An 8,376-nucleotide genomic window follows, 5' to 3' on the forward strand; every position below is an offset into this window, starting at 1 on the left:
ACACTGTAGAAGCGGTGATTATGTTAGTTATTCTTTACATTTTGCTATTGAAATTAGATTTTTGAGATTACTAATTCAAATTCCTTTTTGAGTGAACTACAACTCTTAAAATAGTGGGGTCTAAGAGTAAAAGCATTTTTACAATTATTCCATATGTGACAATATTATTAAATGCATTAGGCATACTCAAGGTGTTGTGGTTTTCAAACACACGAGGCACCAGATGCTTGCCCAAGTAAGGTGAGATGCTATAGAAGATATGTTCAGGACTGAAGCTAGTTGTGTTTGTGTTTTCCTTGTTTGTATACAATTTGTTGTAACATAATTGTGCTCATTCGACTCGAATTTAGCTTGAATTTTTTAGAAGTTTTGAATCTTTAAGGTATTTTATGAAAGAAGCAATCACAATTTGCAAGCAAGGATTATAATCTTGTTCTTTTATTAAAATCTTATTAAAACTTCTTAAGGTGATCAAAATACCCATTGTGACCTACACTCTGTAACATCCCAAATAGCCTATGAACACAAACATAGCCGCTTAAATAACAAATCGGCTAATTGAGCTATGTCCTTTATTATTTATAAAGAGTACAACTCTAGAACTCTCAAAAGACATGAGATTAAGGGTGTGTTTGGGTGGCTGCTGCTTTTTGAAGCAGCAGTGAAGGGAAACAGCTTCACAACTATTGTCAGAAAGCTGCTACCGTAATTACAATGTGTCTATTTGGATAATTTGCTGTGCCGCAGTTGTTTGTGATAAAAAAAACAACTATATCCTTATAAATGTAAATTAATTGAATGATTGTAGTTTTCAAAATAATTGCAACAGAATAACAAAAAGAACTTCAGTAGTACAAAAAACATGTCAGGAGTCCAAATTTCCCCAATACACTAATTCTAAGTTGCCATTTTATACATAATATGACAAAAATAAAAAATCACAAAATAACCAGTAATGTTATAATAAAGTTCACACTCATGTTCAGAAGATCAAGTTTTTGGGATAATTTTCTATCCATAATATCTCTCATAATTTGTTTATTATCTAGAACGAACTCTTTTATATCATCAACACATCTCATGTGTCTTATTTCTGTGACAACAATAAAATCTCTTTAGTTGTCTTCTCTTTTTGATGTGTGTTCAGAACACTATGTATCGCAATGACAGTACAGAACTCTTGAAGTACTTGTTAACTTTGAACTCATTTTTTTTATATTATAATATATTTTTATATTAGTTGACAAATTAAACTGCATGCACAATAGTATAAAAACAAAAAAATATTATGATTCATAATTAGAAAAAAAATCAAATATAAGAAAATAATGCATCTCTAAAGTTTAGACTTTAAAAATTAAAATATTGAAATATGGAAGAGCAAATAAATATCAACCAACCTTCAACACATCTTAAATAGTAAATATCAATCTAAAGACACTGCAAAATATTAATTAGATATACTTGATGAACACTATCCCCATCGGATGTGTTGAAGTCATTTGTACCAAAGTCTTTCTCGAGCAATGATGTAATGCTCGATTTAATGCTTTTATAGATATACATGTTGGATTTTCACTAAGAATCTAAAATCAGCATCGTCTCGAGATGGATGTCTCCTTATAAAATTATGTAGAGTTGTCATTACAATAACTTTTTTTATCTGTTTTTTGAAGGAATATGTCAACATATTTCAGAGTATGACCCACTTTTTTATCCATACGCTGAATGCTTTCTCGATAACACTTTGTAATGATGAGTGTCTTTTGTTGAACAATTCATCCTTTCTCTAATCACTTGGCTGATGCACTGAAAATCAAGAAGATGCTACCTCATATCAATGAAGGGCTTCAAAAAATCGTGTTGCATGTGATATTAATATTATTAGTAAATCTCTTCAAATTTAACACTTCATACACGGTCGTGAATGTACTGACCGTACTATGGCATTGAAGGTTTGTATTTACGTAATCGAGTAGCAAATTTGAATATGCAATTATTATAAGCACTCTCTTTCCATCCAGCCATTAAGAAACACATGTTGAAATCACAAACTGCTAAGTTGTTCTTTTTTATAGATCCACATTATCCGATATATATAAATTTGTCATTGTTGTCAACATGTGCGCCATTAATTGGTCCTATACAATCATATTTAAAATATTCATTAGAATAATTTTTTTTTTGTAAAATATGCATGCAAATTAAATAGATAAACCAATACCTTGAAAAATGACATATATCTCATATCGTTACTGATTTCTTTTGGTGTACGCATAAAAACAAGATCTTTGGGTTTGATAATGTTATTTGATATTCTAACCAAAGAGTTGACACCAATATTGAAATATCTGCTAATCATCTTTGTTGAGTGTTGGAATCGCTCCGAAGCAGCACAAATGTACTCTTTATGTTACCTAATATATAAAATGATGACTAGTACTTCCCCGGGTGTAAATCAAGATGATCCATGTAAATCATAATTATTCTGTAATTCATTAAGCAAATCACAAATAATTTTTCCCAACATCAGAAACATACTATGAATTATGTTGGGATGACCTTGGAGCACCTCAACAATCCATTTGACATCTATAAATGAGGGTCACAAATTTGTCAAATAGTATTCATTGAAAAGAAATACTGTACTAGTTAGATTTTTTTTTTCATTTCACTTTTTCTATAATTTTCTCTTCATTTAATGGGCCCATCTGACTATTTTATGTATCTTAGAATATATAAAAAATAATGAGCCATGTTTTAAGTGAATAACTACATAATTAAAGTACTTCGAGTGGAAAACATACATGATGAAATGTCACATGAACACATCACATGATATTGTTCGCCATAAAAGTTTATATTACTACACACAAATAAAAAACAAAAATAAAAAAGAACACAAACCAACCTAGCCTGATTGTTTACAAAATGTCGGAAGTAAGGAAGCCTCCATTCGTGCACCATCGTAATGAAAGTCTTTCTTTATTCTATCCTCTAGAAGTTTTATAGCGAATAAATATATGGATATATCATCAAATATTTCAGGAGTGGAGTCCAACAGCTTCACGGCTTCTGCCATAGTTGGGTATCCTTGAAAAGTTGTGCAAGCACTGAATCATATTGTTGTATGTTGTAACGAGCTGTGAAATTTACTCAGATAAATGTTGGGAGATGAACTTCATTTTCTTTTTACGCTTCTGGGCGGAGGGTGCAAAGCACTTGGAATGCCTTGATTCAATATGTTCTGTCTCATGTGGTGCTTTTTCTTGAACTTCATTTGAATGAGCATATTCAAGCTTTATCCAAACTATGAGGAAGTTTTGTATTGTTGCCCAAACAGTGGAGCCCGCAACTATAACACCAAGAAACATAGAATCAAGTTTCTTCTCTAGCTCAAGGTCTATGCTAGAAATCCTTTTTTTTTATTATTACATTGGGCATAACTTGCAATTGATAAAATCGTAGTTCAATTAATATAATAATATAAAAAATTCATATAACATTTTCTACTTATTGAATTTTTTTCTCTCCACCACTCTGATGCATCTGTTGTTTTCTTAACACATCTCAACCTAATTCAGTTGTCCCTCTCTTTAACTATTTTAACAATTTTCGATCTTTTTTTAGTTGCTCTCATTTGTTCTTATATTCAGTTTTATCATGCAATTTTCTATTTTTTCATGAAAAGTTTTTTTTTATGTTTTGCCTACTTTTTTATTAAAGTGCGTGGTTAGTCTATTGCCAATTTTGATCTCTTCAAAGTGTAAACCACATAATATAATCTTCATTTCCCTCTCCAAAATGATTGATATAACATGTTCTTTTTATTTTCTCATTTGATTTATCATAAAGATAAAAAATTTGGAGGAAATTGTATAATTTAACTTGCTACTAAAAAAATTAATTGAAAAAGTTAAACAAAAATTTTAAAAGACATTGAATTGAATTTGAGCTCAATGAGATAAATTTATCAAAGATTGCTCTAGGATTGTATCAAACAGGTTTTAAGAGCATCTAGAATCTGTAGTTAGCATTGTCATGTGCGCTTTAAGATCATGTAGTATTTGTAGTTAACAGTGTCATGTGTGCTTTAAGTCCATGTAGTATCTGTGGTTAATTGTCATGCATGTCTTAAGGCTAGATAGTATATACAGGTTGTAAAGCCATGTAGTATCAGTGGTTAATGTGTCATATGTGCTTTAAAATCAGGTAATATCTATAGTTAATTGTGTCATGTGTACTTTAAAATCAGGTAGTATTTGTGGTTAACTGTGTCATGTGTTCTTTAAGACCAAATAGTATGTATGAGTTGTGATTGCAAACAAGTGGGTACGAATATATGAATAACAGTTGGTGATCGATTGAGCTCTTTGTTCATTTTTTTCCATTACTGCTCTACATAACATTACAAAAATCAAACCTGTCAAAACCCATATTACATATATGAATGCATTATGGTTAACTTGTTTGTATGTAAAATATCAACCAAACCACACCCACAACCAACAACCATCAATGCACCCACAACCCATAACCAACAACCATCAATGCAAAGTCACATCCAACAACCATCAATGCAAAACCACAGTCAACGACCATCAATGCAAAACCACAACCATCAATACAAAGCCACAACCAAAACTACTGTCAACTCCAACCAACCGCTAAAATTGCAAAACCACCCCCATAACCATAATCAGTAGCCAACAGAGACCACCAAATTATACCCACAACCAATAGCCATCAATGTAAAACCACACAGACAAAAAAAAGACCCCACCACAACCATCAATGCAAATTCACAACAAAACCCTATCAACAACCAACATTGCAAAACCACATTTACTGCCTACAGCCAATAGAGACCACCAAACCACACCCACAACAAAAAACCATCAATGCAAAACTACAACCAAAACCACATTCAACCCCAATCACATCCTATATAACCTAACTAATTAACTCAAACTGCAACCCATATAAATCCAACCACGACTATCAAAGAGTAGCAAACCATACCCACAACCAACAACTAACAACCAATATTGCAAAATCACACCCACACCCATTGACAACAGCCAATAGAGACCACCAAACCACGCACACAACCAACGACCATTAATGAAAACCCACAATGAAAACTACAACCAACCCCAACTACACGTAACCCTACCAACCAATATTGCAAAACCACACCCACACACACACTCACGACCACAACCAATAGCCAACAGAGACCACCAAACCACACCCACAACCAACAACCATCAGCACAAAACCACCACCAACCCCAACCACAGCTACATTCCATATAACCCAACCGATTAACTCAAATTGTAGCCCATATAAACCCAACCACAGCTATCAAAGACCAGCATACCACACCCACAACCAATATTGCAAAACTACACCCACACCCATAGCTAACAACTAATAGCCAACAGAGACCACCAAACCACACCCACAGTGAAGACGGCAATGCAAAACCATAGCCAAAAGCACACCCACAACAAATTTGCAACTTCAAATACGGGGGAAAAGCTAAAATCCAACAATCAAACTCTACAATATGAAGAATATACGGGGATATCACAAAGTGCAAATATGGCAAGAGGGAAGATAGATGAGAAGCCAAAACCACATCTATAGAAAAAAACCCTCATGTAACCCTAAACTAGGGGCGTAAACGAGGCTAACATGAGCGAGCTCAAAGCCTATTTGTGTTTGGTTCGTTTTGTTTTTTTTTTTTTTTTTTTTTTTTTTGGTTCGAAACAAACTCGTGTTCAAAATAGCTCGTAAATAGCCAAGTTTGTGTTTGGCTCAATTCAAATTCGAATTAGCTTATGTTCGGCTTGATTTTGAGCTACACTCAAGTTTGTATATTATAATCATTCAAAATTAAAAAATTTATTTTAAAATTTTATTTCATCCCCAGATCATAATTAAGTTTGCTGCTTTTATAGATTAGTGGTAATTTAATCATCTTCATCAATAATAGTTAAAACATTAGTCTCATACTAATCATAGTATCTCTAAATATTTTTGCCAAATTTAGTAATATTATCATTAAATTCTTAAATACGGCGATGAAAATACTAATCTTCATTATACTCTTGGGGGGAGACAAATTGCTATTTTTTCGATGCTCGCTGGTAGTCATCACTATGATGAGGAGGGGAATTGAAACAACAGCCATGGTGTAAATACATACATCATGAAGTTACCATGAATGTTTGAAGAAAAGAAAAAATGATGAACTTTATGCTGATAAGTACATAAATATTGCAAACATTAGGTTTTTCATTATCAAGCACCTACTAACAAGTAATCACAAGTTTTGTCGGATTCAATCTAGTCTAGTCTAATGAAATGCACAAAATTCAGTGCAGTTTGCTGATTTTTGTCTTCTACAATTTACATAAAATAATACTTGGTAGTAACTGAAAACTGATATCTTTGTAGATGAAATTATAATTCAAGATACATTAATAGGATTTGTCATAATAGCATATCTACTCACTGCCATTAGATTTGTAGCAAGTTTTCAAGATATATTCAAATTGAGGCATCTACGCCTCTAGAAAGCCAACAAAAGCTTTAAAAAATCATGGACATTTGTTGAAAGGAAGGAGATGTGTTGCAGTATGGCAAGCCAGAGTTCGAGAGGAGCTAAAGGGGGAAAATTCACAAATAAAAGTGGCCAATCTTGAGGGCTAACAAAACATGTGTTTAAAAGTTAAAGCGCATAACTTAAGCAACACAAAGGTGGAGCTGGTGAGCCTACAATGTTGTTTTTCTCAATTTGTGTCTTATTGTTTTTAGTTTGAGGGTAGGGATTTTGATGAAATAAAATCAGAGAGAGGGAGGGAGGGAGGGAGGGAGGGAGATGTGAAACAACTAAAGGATTGGTGATTATGATAATTATTTTAAGTGGATAAGCCATGCTGGCATATTTAATTCAAGCCCATTTTTTGCTGAATGAATACAAATATTTGGAAGGAGATGTGTTTGTTTGTCCTAGTATATGGATGGAGATAGTATAATCTCTAAAAGGATACATATTAAAAGTAAAATGTTTACAAATACCAGATTCTTTCCAAGGATGGATGAATGTGGGCAGTGAGCTGCTTTTTGGAGGGTTCATTGAGAACGTTGGTGTGATCAGAGGGGTGGGTTGGGGGATAGGTGCGGTATATAGAATCGCGGCATGGAGGCGTTTTGGTTAGGGCTTAGCCATATTGGTGCTGATGAGATGCTTAATGAAAGAACTGAGTGTGGAGCCGAAGTCTTCTTTTCGGTTTCTATGATAGAAAAAATTTATCCCGACTTAGTGAGGGGGTGAGGGACAACTTCACCATGCTAGTTGTTTGAGAAATTAGGAATCACTATTAAGGAAATTAAGCATATAATCGTATACATTGTATTTTATATATATATATATATATAATCGGTATTTGACAGAGGCTCAAATACCGATTCCTTATGCGCTAGGCTCTATGGTTAGAAGCCCACGCCATGTGCTATTATTTGAGGACCATTGCGCTACGAGGATTCGAACCCTTGACCTGAGGGGACTTACAGTATGCCCACCAACCAACAGGCCAAGGCTTGCGCGCGCACGTATATATATATTATTTTTTTTGGGTAAATGAAATCGATAATATTGATTTCCCATGTGCATTTAGGCCCCTTGATGAGAGCCCATGCCATGTGCCTATAATTCCAGAGTCTCTGCGTTACAGTGGGATCGAACCCTTGCTTGAGGGGACTTACAGTGACCTCACCACCAACAGGCCAAGACTTGCGGCTTGATGTATATATGTGTGTGTGTGTGTGTGTGTGTGTGTCCCCTCATGTCAAAGGTTCGGTCTCACCGTGGCGCCGGGGCTCTGGAAATATAGGCAAATGTCGCGGGCTCTCATCATAGGGCCTAAATGTGCATGGGAAATTGATATTTGGGCCTCTGCGAATTATCGATTTCCTTGGCCTGTTGGTTGGCATACATACTGTAAGTCCCCTCAGGTCAAGGGATTGAATCCTCGTGGCGCGATGGTTCTCGAATAATAGCACATGGCGCGAGCTTCTAATCACATGGTCTAGCGCATAAGGAATCTTCTCAACCAACCAACATGGTGAAGTTGTCCCTCACCCCCCTCACTAAGTCGGGATTTTTTGTCCCTCGCCCCTCACTAAGTCGGGTTAAAATTTTTCTCAAATACCGATTTCCCATGCGCTGGGCCCCATGATGAGAGTCTGCGCCATGTGCCTAAATATTCGAGAACCCAACGCCATTGGGGATCGAACTCGTGACCTGAGGGGACTTACAACGAACCCAACCAATCAACAGGCCACGGCTTTGGGCACACACACACC

General features: G+C 34.9%; 1 protein-coding gene across 2 annotated transcripts in view; it reads left to right on the plus strand.

Annotated features, from left to right (window-relative positions):
* LOC110020774 (NADH dehydrogenase [ubiquinone] 1 beta subcomplex subunit 10-A-like) overlaps positions 1-8,376 on the plus strand; it is a 15,007-nt gene that overhangs the window by 5,618 nt on the left and 1,013 nt on the right. The window lies entirely within an intron of this gene.

The sequence above is a fragment of the Phalaenopsis equestris genome, unplaced genomic scaffold (genome assembly GCF_001263595.1).
Source record: "Phalaenopsis equestris unplaced genomic scaffold, ASM126359v1 Scaffold000107, whole genome shotgun sequence".
Lineage (NCBI taxonomy): Eukaryota > Viridiplantae > Streptophyta > Magnoliopsida > Asparagales > Orchidaceae > Phalaenopsis > Phalaenopsis equestris.